Source organism: Schistocerca cancellata, chromosome 1 (genome assembly GCF_023864275.1).
Source record: "Schistocerca cancellata isolate TAMUIC-IGC-003103 chromosome 1, iqSchCanc2.1, whole genome shotgun sequence".
NCBI lineage: Eukaryota > Metazoa > Arthropoda > Insecta > Orthoptera > Acrididae > Schistocerca > Schistocerca cancellata.
The window spans coordinates 1,043,815,473-1,043,829,570 of record NC_064626.1 but is presented as its reverse complement, the minus strand read 5'-3'; the positions used below and the strand labels follow the sequence as shown (position 1 = coordinate 1,043,829,570).

The window sequence follows — 14,098 nt, the reverse complement described above, 5'->3', positions numbered from 1 at the left end:
CTGCTTGTGTCTGTGTATGTGTGGATGGATATGTGTGTGTGTGCGAGTGTAAACCTGTACTTTTTTCCCCCTAAGGTAAGTCTTTCCGCTCCCGGGATTGGAATGACTCCTTACCCTCTCCCTTAAAACCCAATCCTTTTGTCTTTCCTTCTCCTTCCCTCTTTCCTGACGAGGCAACCATTGGTTGCGAAAGCTAGAGTTTTGTGTGTATGTTTGTGTTTATTTGTGTGTCTATCGACCTGCCAGCGCTTTTGTTGGGTAAGTCTCATCATCTTTCTTTTTAAATATATTTTCCCACGTGGAATGTTTCCCTCTATTATATATATATATATATATATATAAGACTTTTTCTGTGATTTTATCCACCTTAAATACATTCATACAAAAATTATAAAATTCTAAATTAATTCAGGACACTGTTATAAAATATTATGGGTCTGAGAAAGCGGCCATTTGGAGGCTCCTGCCGTGGGCATAGAGCGGATAACAGCAGGTGTTCCCTTGGCCGTCCACTGCGCCAGTATATAAATACAGCCTGAGAGGCACCTAGCCGCAGTATGGTCCACATCAGTCAAACACAGGAGTATGCGATGTCTTGGATGACGTCACAGCCAGACCGCAACTAAACTCTTTTTTGGCACAAATAGGAAGTGAAATCACGAAGACTGTACACCATCCTGGATTGCTTAGATTTCGTGGAAGTAACTGTTAGTGTGCTGTCAGTAAGCTTAACAAAACCACGTGGCAAGTGGTGACAACTGTTCTCCACTCGAAATAAAGGAAAAAAAAATTTCCCGAATCTAAGCCGCACCTGAAGTTTGAGACTCGAAATTCAAGGGGAGAGAAAAGTTTTAGGCCGCACCTCCAAATCGAAACAAAGTTGGTCCATTGTAATATGAGACAATTTAGATCGAATGAATGACGATACAGCTACAGTAGTTTGGTTCGAGTCGTAAGCTTAGCAGTTAAGCTTTACCACGTAGCCATTGCTATGCGTCAGGCGCTCCGTCCGTATTTATACGGATACCCTTCCTTTTTCACGTGCTTCGTCTGGTTTGAATCGATTGCTTATTTTGCTTTGATCTGATAAATGCCGTTTTCTTTGTTATAGGTGTTTGCGTCACTCTTAAGCTGAAAATGCATTACTGCACTGTGTCATGCATTGTTTGTCGCATTCTGATAGTGCGTGTTTACGGCCTGTCGCGGGTCGCGGCATGGCTTGCTTTTGTGCGCGCTACCGCCGCGTACAAAAAAAAAGGAGAAAGAGGAATCGTCTCATTAGCGAAACAATGGCAAGAGACTGCTATTTGTTGTTACTTACACTGCTGCTTTCTCTGATAATGATCAACAAGAATCAAATAATAGACTGCGTATGATAGAACATGTTCTGAACGAGAGTTAGGCGAAAATTTTTCTCCGTTTGAAAATCTTTGCGGCCGCTTCTTTATTACATCAAATTCTGCACAGAAATTAGAGTCATCTTAGATTTAAAAATCTAGTCAGTTGCCGTGCTTCATTTCTGACAGTATCACTATTAGGCATAAGAATAATACGAATATAAACAAGACACGATACGTATATTCTTCCGCATTTGCTGTTGTCTCGCTCTAGTTTCGTAGTGTATTAGGCAGACAGGATTTAAATGAGATAGCAGCAAACACGAAAGAATACATGCCAAAATGTTTATATTCGTATTATTCTTATGGTGAAGAGAATACTGTATGTGATTCAAATTTCATCAGGTTCCTATTAGCAACCATCTCTTCTCACAGATAGGAAAAAATTCAGAACGTAGAGTTGGTCATATTGACAAACATCCCAAACAGTCTTGCCAGTCAGATTTTCGTAGTACACTGAAATTGTGCTACATTCGAAGATGAACAATACGGAATTTGTATTTACTTCGTTGGATAATGTATGAAAATGCAGTGGTCGAAACTCGCGGCGGAGGAAAAAAGCTCGTCTTCCACTTTTTTTAAAAAAATTTATTTACTGACGCAGAGGTTTTGGCGCCAGTATTTATCTTTGTGCCTACAAAGCATGCCTGCGTAGCGCTACATATATTCGACGGCAGAAGTTAGTTGTGGCGACACGTACGAACATTTTTCACAACTTCCGCTTGCTTTGCACTCGATTCTAAGCCGCAGGCGGTTTTTTGGATTACGAAAACCGGAAAAAAAGTGCGGCTTAGATTCGAGTAAATACGGTAATTATTTTGATTATCAGAAGTCAGGGTGAACGACAATTTAATGGGAACTTACCACAGAGGTTGCCTCTGAACTGCTGATAGTGCTATTTAGCTTAGAGAGATTTTTTTATTAGAATTAACATCATGAATATTATGATGTTCTGGGTGTGAAACTTTACCAAATATATCTATCAATTAGAACTCAAAAATCTTCATTTATAATCATAGTCCTGATTCCACTGAGCAAATAGAGAATAGAAACATTTCTTTCAGTGGGCTAGACAAGAATGAGGACTTTCACACTGGGAACTATGGTTCAATACGTTCTCCATCTCTTTCTGGCTGACCACAGAAGCAGTTTCCAGGCTCTTGTAAAAGATGGCGAGCAATATTTCAAATATTTTCAACTTATGATTTCCTACTACTTATAACTGATTATCATCATTATTATTCTTTCTTTTCTCAGACGTTATGTCTGGTCCAAAATGGAAAGTGAGGCGGACCTTGATCAAGCATGACTTCCTTTTAACTGTACGGTATATGTTACAATGCATTTAAGAACTTTCGGGTTATTGAACATGTATCAATAATTACAGATTTCTGTAGTTGTATATATAAGTTTGGATGTAGCTGTATTGCATTGATGTACTGGTGGATATTGTGTGGTATGACTCCTGTTGTTGATAGTATAATTGGTATAATGTCAACTTCATCCTGATGCCACATGTCCTTGACTTCCTCTGCCAGTTGGATGTATTTTTCAATTTTTTCTCCTGTTTTCTTTTGTCTATTTGTTGTATTGGGTATGGATATTTCAATTAGTTGTGTTAATTTCTTCTTTTTATTGGTGAGTATGATGTCAGGTTTGTTATGTGGTGGTGTTTTATCTGTTATAATGGGTCTGTTCCAGTATAATTTGTATTCATCATTCTCCAGAACATTTTGTGGTGCATACTTGTATGTGGGAACATATTGTTTTATAAGTTTATGTTGTAAGGCAAGCTGTTGATGTATTATTTTTGCTACATTGTCATGTCTTCTGGGGTATTCTGTATTTGCTGGTATTGTACATCCGCTTGTGATGTGATCTACTGTTTCTATTTGTTGTTTGCAAAGTCTGCATTTATCTGTTGTGGTATTGGGATCTTTAATAATATGCTTGCTGTAACATCTGGTGTTATTGTTTGATCCTGTATTGCAATCGTGAATCCTTCCGTTTCACTGTATATATTGCCGTTTCTTAGCCTTGTGTTGGATGCATCTTGATCGATGTGTGGCTGTGTTAGATGATACGGGTGCTTGCCATGTAGTGTTTTCTTTTTCCAATTTACTTTCATCGTATCTGTTGATGTTATGTGATCTAAAGGGTTGTAGAAGTGGTTATGAAATTACAGTGGTGTAGCCGATGTATTTATATGAGTGACTGCTTTGTGTATTTTGCTAGTTTCTGCTCGTTCTAGAAAGAATTTTCTTAAATTGTCTACCTCTCCAAAATGTAGGTTTTTTACGTCGATAAATCCCCTTCCTCCTTCCTTTCTGCTTAATGTGAATCTTTCTGTTGCTGAATGTATGTGATGTATTCTATATTTGTGGCATTGTGATCGTGTAAGTGTATTGAGTGCTTCTAGGTCTGTGTTACTCCATTTCACTACTCCAAATGAGTAGGTCAATATTGGTACAGCATAAGTACAGGGCTATTACAAATGATTGAAGCGATTTCATAAATTCACTGTAGCTCCATTCATTGACATATGGTCACGGAACACTACAGATACATAGAAAAACTCATAAAGTTTTGTTCGGCTGAAGCCGCACTTCAGGTTTCTGCCGTCAGAGCGCTCGAGAACGCAGTGAGACAAAATGGCGACAGGAGCCGAGAAAGCGTATGTCGTGCTTGAAATGCACTCACATAAGTTAGTCATAACAGTGCAACGACACTTCAGGACGAAGCTCAACAAAGATCCACCAACTGCTAACTCCATTCGGCGATGGTATGCGCAGTTTAAAGCTTCTAACGTGTTTTGTGCAATCTCACGGTTTAAAGTTTACGGCCCCTTTTTCTTCTGCGAAAGAAACGTTACAGGACACGTGTATCTGGGCATGCTGGAAAATTGGCTCATGCCACAAATGGAGACCGACAGCGCCGACTTCATCTTTCAACGGGATGGTGCTCCACCGCACTTCCATCATGATTTTCGGCATTTCTTAAACAGGAGATTGGAAAACCGATGGATCGGTCGTGGTGGAGATCATGATCAGCAATTCATGTCATGGCCTCCACGCTCTCCCGACTTAACCCCATGCGATTTCTTTCTGTGGGGTTATGTGAAAGATTCAGTGTTTAAACCTCCTCTACCAAGAAACATGCCAGAACTGCGAGCTCGCATCAACGATGTTTTCGAACTCATTGATGGGGACATGCTGCGCCGGGTGTGGGAGGAACTTTATTATCGGCTTGATGTCTGCCGAATCACTAAAGGGGCACATATCGAACATTTGTGAATGCCTAAAAAAACTTTGAGTTTTTGTATGTGTGTGCAAAGCATTTTGAAAATATCTCAAATAATGAAATTATTGTAGAGCTGTGAAATTGCTTCAATCATTTGTAATAACCCTGTATTTATAGCTTTTGTCTTGTTTCTTGCTGTCAATTCTGTTTTCAGTATTTTTGTCAGTCTTTGTCTATATTTTTCTGTTAGTTCTTCTTTAATATTGTATTATCTACTCCTATTTTTTTCTGTATCCTAGATATTTATAGGCATCTGTTTTTTCCATCGCTTCTATGCAGTCGCTGTGGTTATCCAATATGTAAGCTTCTTGTTTAGCGTGTTTTCCCTTGACTATGCTATTTTTCTTACATTTGTCTGTTCCAAAAGCCATATGTATATCATTGCTGAATACTTCTGTTATCTTTAATAATTGGTTGAGTTGTTGATTTGTTGCTGCCAGTAGTTTTAGATCATCCATGTATAGCAAATGTGTGATTTTGTGTGGGTATGTGCCAGTAATATTGTATTCATAATTTGTATTATTTAGCATGTTGGATAGTGGGTTCAGAGCAAGGCAGAACCAGAAAGGACTTAATGAGTCTCCTTGGTATATTCCACGCTTAATCTGTATTGGCTACTTCGTATATTTCCAATATTTGTAGTAACCATGAGTGGGGTACACTATCAAAAGCTTTTTGGTAATCAATGTATGTGTAGTGTAGCGACCTATGTTTAGTTTTAGCTTGATATATCACCTCTGCATCTATTATCAGTTGCTCTTTACATCCTCGTGCTCCTTTGCAACAGCCTTTTTGTTCTTCATTTATAATTTTGTTCTGTGTTGTATGTGTCATTAATTTCTGTGTAATGACTGAAGTTAATATTCTGTATATTGTTGGTAGGCATGTTATGGGGCGATAATTAGATGGGTTTGCTGTGTCTGCTTGATCTTTAGGTTTCAGATAAGTTATTCCATGTGTAAGTGTATCAGGGAATGTGTATGGGTCTGCAATGTAACTGTTAAATACACTCCTGGAAATTGAAATAAGAACACCGTGAATTCATTGTCCCAAGAAGGGGAAACTTTATTGACACATTCCTGGGGTCAGATACATCACATGATCACACTGACAAAACCACAGGCACATAGACACAGGCAACAGAGCATGCACAATGTCGGCACTAGTACAGTGTATATCCACCTTTCGCAGCAATGCAGGCTGCTATTCTCCTATGGAGACGATCGTAGAGATGCTGGATGTAGTCCTGTGGAACGGCTTGCCATGCCATTTCCACCTGGCGCCTCAGTTGGACCAGCATTCGTGCTGGACGTGCAGACCGCGTGAGACGACGCTTCATCCAGTCCCAAACATGCTCAATGGGGGACTGATCCGAAGATCTTGCTGGCCAGCACGTTGGGTGGCATGGGATACATGCGGACGTGCATTATCCTGTTGGAACAGCAAGTTCCCTTGCCGGTCTAGGAATGGTAGAACGATGGGTTCGATGACGGTTTGGATGTACCGTGCACTATTCAGTGTCCCCTCGACGATCACCAGTGGTGTACGGCCAGTGTAGGAGATCGCTCCCCACACCATGATGCCGGGTGTTGGCCCTGTGTGCCTCGGTCGTATGCAGTCCTGATTGTGGCGCTCACCTGCACGGCGCCAAACACGCATACGACCATCATTGGCACCAAAGCAGAAGCGACTCTCATCGCTGAAGACGACACGTCTCCATTCGTCCCTCCATTCACGCCTGTCGCGACACCACTGGAGGCGGGCTGCACGATGTTGGGGCGTGAGCGGAAGACGGCCTAACGGTGTGCGGGACCGTAGCCCAGCTTCATGGAGAAGGTTGCGAATGGTCCTCGCTGATACCCCAGGAGCAACAGTGTCCCTAATTTGCTGGGAAGTGGCGATGCGGTCCCCTACGGCACTGCGTAGGATCCTACGGTCTTGGCGTGCATCCGTGCATCGCTGTGGTCCGGTCCCAGGTAGACGGGCACGTACACCTTCTGCCGACCACTGGCGACAACATCGATGTACTGTGAAGACCTCACGCCCCACGTGTTGAGCAATTCGGCGGTACGTCCACCTGGCCTCCCGCATGCCCACTATAAGCCCTCGCTCAAAGTCCGTCAACTGAACATACGGTTCACGTCCACGCTGTCGCGGCATGCTACCAGTGTTAAAGACTGCGATGGAGCTCCGTATGCCACAGCAAACTGGCTGACACTGACGGCGGCGGTGCACAAATGCTGCGCAGCTAGCGCCATTCGACGGCCAACACCGCGGTTCCTGGTGTGTCCGCTGTGCCGTGCGTGTGATCATTGCTTGTACAGCCCTCTCGCAGTGTCCGGAGCAAGTATGGTGGGTCTGACACACCGGTGTCAATGTGTTCTTTTTTCCATTTCCAGGAGTGTAATTTAGTTAGATGTGAATGTGTTGAGGTGAACTTCTTTAGCCAGAAATTTGCTATTTTATCTTTTCCAGGGGCTTTCCAATTGTGAGTAGAATTAATTGCTTGGGTGACTTGATGTTGCAAAATTATCACTTCAGGCATTTGTGGTATCATCTTGTATGTGTCTATTATTATTATTATTATTATTATTATTATTAAACTGCCACACCACTCTCTCTCTCTTGGACCCTGCCCTGCTGCAATGTTTGCACAGTATGACCACCAACCAGGTATCAGCCCAAACGAACAGCTACTGCCAAACTGGCCAAGAGCCAAGTTAACCACACAGTGATGGAACACACTGTTGAGCACAACATTGTCTATTTCAATGGGTACTTTACAACCTCTGCATCTTTCCCCCAAAAATGATCTTCTCTTATCTTTGTTTCCTTGTAGCTCGGCCTTTGTTCTCCTAATCTCCCTAGCCTCGATCTCTGTTAGCCTTCTGTTCCAAGTCCATCTCCACCATGCCCCAGGATCTTAACTTCACTCATCCTACAACCACATCCTTTCCCATGCAGTCTCTCCTTCCTCTGGCCTGACACTCCCTCCCAATCCACTCCCACATGTCATCGCCATTGTGCACTGCATGACCTCAGCAGTGCAGGTACCAGTGTCAAACTCTTATCTTGTACATCTGTTGCCTCTCCATCCTGCGTTCCTATACCCTGCACCTGCTACCTCCCTCCCAGCCATCAGCCAACCTTCAACCTTCATAATCTTATCTCCTCCCTCCTCTTCCCTATTCCCTTTCTCCCCTTACTCACTTCACTCAACACAACCCCCTAACTCTGTCAACTGCAGTGTCAGCACAGTATAAACACAATGAGTGAGTGAGTGAGTGAGTGTGTGTGTGTGTGTGTGTGTGTGTGTGTGTGTGTGTGTGTGTGTGTACACTCAACGTCTCAACACCTCTACTACTTTGTGTGTTGTACCTTACTCCAAAACCTTTATAAAAATTTTATATCTCTTAGTTTTAGAAATAAGGAGTGTCTTCATGATAAAATGTGAAATAATATGATACTTAATACAAAAGAAGAGGAGAAAAATGAACACAAGTAATAATAAAGGATGTACTATTTAGTTACTGTTCCATTCATCACAATGTAGTTTCACACACTTCAGTACAACCTTTCCTCTGCTCTTCTCAGTATCACTACTGGCTGCCATGTGAGCACCAGATGTACATACCATTTTATTTTTATTCCTTTCCAGTACTTTCATTTACTCACATTAAATACCTGATAACTGGTGGTTCACTAGTTGTAACATACGACTTCATTTGTTTACAACTTTCATCAAAGTGTCTCATTTATCGCAAGTGAGGAAATCATGAAATTTACAAACCATAGGCAAATCATTCAGGACTCCAGATCAGAGAATAGTAAAACTAGATACTGAGAGTTAACTATGAAATTAACTATGAAATGCTAGATGTAAAGAGAATTACAAATAATAGATATGCCAACTGACAGATAAGAAATGAGAAAAATAGAATGAAAAATATGGGCACAGATGAGGCAAAAAGAGCAGCACCGGCCAAGAAAAGTAAGTGCAACAGAAGTCATAAATACATTATAAAAGGTACTTGAAACAGAATGATAGATAAATTTAATTTTTAATGCTACCACTTACATTTACATTTTCCTGTGGTTCTCAGGTAAGTATAAAAGTTGTTTTTAATTTTCATTTGATTGCACATTCATTTCGGTGATGCCTTGCCTTTTGTTAGAAGTTTTTACTAGAAAATTTTCACATGCCACTCAGAGATATTATGTTTGTACCCTGTTAAGAAAAATGGAAATTTATTTTGGGTCACTACTTGAGGCCAGATGTCTCACTCTCTTGGCCTGTGATCAGCAGATTATACACATGCCTCGTTTGTGTCTTTAGCTCAATATTCAATCAGCTCTTTCTTTCCTGTTCCCACAAACTTTTCTAACAATTCATTCAAGAAGGCAAGGGAAATACATACATCTTGTCATATAGATACAATAGCCTAAATTCTAAAAGCAATGTGGGATATAGATGAAGAGTCTGATTACAACATAAGAACACCTGACAGAGGGACCATTTATCAATTTGGAAAGGTAACAGCTCAGTCAATCATCCCTCACTTGGCCCGGCCTGTACCATGGGGGAACTGCGAACCCTACCTCTTGACCCAGGGATGGGAATTAAGTGTTATCCAGTCACCTGTTATGCACCAGACATGGGGGCCAGCCATCAGTAGTGCACAAGGAGGAATGAGACAAAGAGGAACCTCGAACACCGAAGCGAAGGAGGAATAAGAGAAGAGGAATGAAGAAAGAAAAGAGGAATGGAAAACAGTGGAGAGACTGTTCTGATGTCAGGCTACTGAAAATGCAGAACACATTCCCAAAAACATCCCAGACATGTTCCCCAAGGGAGGATAAAAAAGAAAAGCAAGAGGATGGATATGCAGCATGAAAGGAAAAAGATGCTGCAAAGGCTGGGGCCCTGTGGCAGCCAAGCACAAACCCACCAAAGAGTGGCGAGCCCCCTGGGGGGTATTAATACTACCGTAGTTCATTTTCAGATTGCCATTTAATTGTGAACCTGCTTTCCCTCTGAATAAGGAAACGGAATGCTATTAAAGGTTTGGCAGCACACCTTATATGGCTGTGACCAGAATTTATTCATATTTGTTAAAGTGGCATCTACAGTGGAAGTGCTGGTCCATGTCTGGCATATTTGGGATTATTGGAGGTCTTGCAAGAATTTGAGTTTTAAATGTTTTAAAGAGGAAATTGGATAATATTTTATTTCATCCATCCTAGTTGCTTTAATATACAATTTTAGTTATGGTTAATAAAAAGGAGTGTGGTTTGAGAGAGGGCATGTCAGCTCGAAACCAGTAACCACTGCAGCAAAAATTTTATATTAATGCCAGTGAGATGGACAACAATAATCCAATTTCCTCAGTACTGAACAGTTGCGTGCCTACCATCTTATGGTAGCATGCCTTAAATCACCAAAAAATTATTTTAATGATAGTATTTAGCTACATGTCCAAACTATTACGCACTATCTTAGCACCCACTGCTTCACTCACATAGACTGTATGGTTTACACAGTTTTTTGCTTTTTTTCTTTAATTGAATTTTTATATGGCTCAAAATTGCAACATATTCTAAACTTTTCATGCTAATTGCGACTGTAGAAGCATGGTCTTTCCTGTGTGTTCTTCAGAACAAACAGCAATTCTGGTAGCTGGAGCCAGACAGCAGTGTTAATCCTGCCAGTTTAGTTCTTGTGGTAATATGTCCATAAAAACTTTCATCCCATAACACATAATTCCTTGGAATTCAAATACCAATTTTCAAAGATTTAGCTTTCAATATAACAAAATATTTTCATAAAAACTTTCGTCTTCTCTTTCAATTACCTTAGGGGTTGAATTTCCAAAAAACACTGAAACACTTATTTTTTTTTATTTGCAACTGTGAAGCCAAACACAAATTTTCAGAGATTAGTTTCAAGAATGCATTAGTAGTGTTTTCAAAAGAAACTTTTGTGCACTGTTTTACCCCATCAGTGGTTGAATTTCCAAAAATACTGAACCATGCATTTTTTTTATTTCTGACTGAAAAACCAGATACCAATTTTCATAGTTCTACCCTCAAAACTGCCTTAATAGCAACATAGTTTCAAATACCTTTGACCCCTATTTCATCCTGTTAGGAGTGGTATTTTAAAAAATCATTTCTTAAACAATAACTACAATATAAGATTAACACTCTAAATTTCAAGTTTCTATCCTTAATGTTTTGGACTGGGCAATGATTAATCAGTCAGTTAGTCAGTCAGTCACTCACTCACTCACTCACTCATTCACACATTATTGTTTGAAATTTTGCATTTTGGTGTCCTCAGTTTGATGTAATTTGTGCATTTCAAAATAAATGTGCAATGAAAAGTAAAACCTGTGTGTAATTTAGTCCAGCCCACCACTACATTTATCCCTAAATTTTTTTGATATATTGATGTTGTATTTCATCGTACACCTCAAGGGGAGAGGAGACAGGTAGGGCTAAAGTCCTAGTCCAAGCATGAAAGCTTCATACTAGAGTATGGTTGACTGCTGAGTGACATCTAGATTACATTTTGTTTGTAAACCACACACATAGTTATGATTCATGTAAAGGAAGGGCTACTTAACAAATTATTCCAGTTTTGTTCTTAGTAATCCAATGTTCTTTATGAAGAACATGATGCTCAGCCAGCTGTCTTGTTTAATAATTCTGTTTGCTATCTGATCCAAGACTTTTGGTCAGGTGAATATAGGGTTATAAATACAAATCATATAGGGGTAATGCAGGAGTAGGTTTAATAATGAATTAAAAAAATAGGAGTGTGGGTAAGCTAATACAAACAGCATAGTGATCGCATTATTGTGGCCAAGATAGACACGAAGCCCACGCCTACTACAGTAGTACAAGTTTATATGCCAACTAGCTCTGCAGATGATGAAGAAATTGATGAAATGTATGATGAGATAAAAGAAATTATCCAGGTAGTGAAGGGAGATGAAAATTTAATAGTCATGGGTGACTGGAATTTGACAGTAGGAAAAGGGAGAGAAGGAAACATAGTAGGTGAATATGGATTGGGGGTAAGAAATGAAAGAGGAAGCCGCCTGGTAGAATTTCAGCATAACTTAATCATAGCTAACACTTGGTTCAAGAATCATGAAAGAAGGTTGTATACATGGAAGAACCCTGGAGATATAAGAAGGTTTCAGATAGATTATTTAATGGTAAGACAGAGATTTAGCAACCAGATTTTAAATTGTAAGACATTTCCAGAGGCAGATGTGGACTCTGACCACAATCTATTGGTTATTACCTGTAGATTAAAACTGAAGAAACTACAAAAACATGGGAATTTAAGGAGATGGGATCTGGATAAATTGAAAAAACCAGAGGTTGTACAGAGTTTCAGGGAGAGCATAAGGGAACAATTGACAGGAATGGGGGAAAGAAACACAGTAAAAGAAGAATGGGTAGCTTTGAGGAATGAAATAGTGAAGGCAGTAGAGGATCAAGTAGGTAAAAAGACGAGGGCTAGTAGAAATCCCTGGGTAACAGAAGAGATACTGAATTTAATTGATGGAAGGAGAAAGTACAAAAATGCAGTAAGTGAAGTAGGCAAAAAGGAATACAAATGTCTCAAAAATGAAATCGACAGGAAGTGCAAAATGGCTAAGCAGGTATGGCTAGAGGACAAATGTAAGGATGTAGAGGCTTATCTCACAAGGGGTAAGATAGATACTGCCTACAGCAAAATTAAAGAGACCTTTGGAGAAAAGAGAAACACTTGCATGACTATCAAGAGCACAGATGGAAACTCAGTTCTAAGCAAAGAAAGGAAAGCAGAAAGGTGGAAGGAGTATATAGAGGGTCTATACAGGGGCGACGTTCTTGAGGACAATATTATGGAAATGGAAGAGGATGTAGATGAAGATGAAATGGGAGATATGATACTGCGTGATGAGTTTGACAGAGCACTGAAAGACCTGAGTTGAAACAAGGCCCCGGGAGTAGACAACATTCAATTAGAACTATTGACAGCCTTGGGAGAGCCAGTCCTGACAAAACTCTACCATCTGGTGTGCAAGATGTAAGGGACAGGTGAAATACCCTCAGACTTCAAGAAGAATATAATAATTCCAATCCCAAAGAAAGCAGGTGTTGACAGATGTGAAAATTACCGAACTATCAGTTTAATAAGTCGCAGCTGCAAAATACTAACGCGAATTCTTTACAGACGAATGGAAAAACTGGTAGAAGCCAACCTCGCGGAAGATCAGTTTGGATTCCGCAGAAATGTTGGAACACGTGAGGCCTTACTGACCCTATGACTTATCTTAGAGGAAGCTTAAGGAAAGACAAACCTACGTTTCTAGCATTTGTATACTCGGAGAAAGCTTTTGACAATGTTGACTGGAATACTCTCTTTCAAATTCTGAAGGTGGCAGGGGTAAAATACAGGGAGCGAAAGGCTATTTACAATTTGTACAGAAAGCAGATGGCAGTTATAAGAGTCGGGGGCATGAAAGGGAAGCAGTGGTTGGGAAGGGAGTGAGACGGGGTTGTAGCCTCTCCCCAATGCTATTCAATCTGTATATTGAGCAAGCAGTAAAGGAAACAAAAGAAAAGTTTGGAGTATGTATTAAAATCCATGGAGAAGAAATAAAAACTTTGAGGTTCACCGATGACATTGTAATTCTGTCAGAGACAGCAAAGGACTTGGAAGAGCAGTTGAACGGAATGGACAGTGTAATGAGGGTATAAGATGAACATCAACAAATTAGGGAATTAGATTAGGAAATGAGACACTTAAAGTAGTAAAGGAGTTTTGCTATTTGGGGAGCAAAGTAACTGATGATGGTCGAAGTAGAGAAGATATAAAATGTAGACTGGCAATGGCAAGGAAAGAGCTTCTGAAGAAGAGAAATTTGTTAACATCGAGTATAGATTTAAGTGTCAGGAAGTCATTTCTGAAAGTATTTGTATGGAGTGTAGCCATGTATGGAAGTGAAGCATGGACAATAAATAGTTTAGACAAGAAGAGAATAGAAGCTTTCGAAATGTGTTGCTACAGAAGAATGCTGAAGATTAGATTGGTATATCACGTAACTAATAAGGAGGTACTGAATAGAATTGGGGAGAAGAGGAGTTTGTGGCACAAATTGACTAGAAGAAGGAATCGGTTGGTAGGACATGTTCTGAGGCATCAAGGGATCACCAATTTAGTACTGGAGGGCAGCGTGGAGGGTAAAAATTGTAGAGGGAGACCAAGAGATGAATACACTAAGCAGATTCAGAAGGATGTAGGCTGCAGTAGGTACTGGGAGATGAAGAAGCTTGCACAGGATAGAGTAGCATGGAGAGCTGCATCAAACCAGTCTCAGTACTGAAGACCACAACAACAA

At 40.3% G+C, this 14,098-nt stretch overlaps 1 protein-coding gene across 1 annotated transcript in view; it reads right to left on the bottom strand.

Moving 5' to 3' along the window:
- The window catches only part of LOC126090089 (trafficking protein particle complex subunit 11), a 122,681-nt gene that overhangs the window by 47,586 nt on the left and 60,997 nt on the right, over positions 1-14,098 (bottom strand).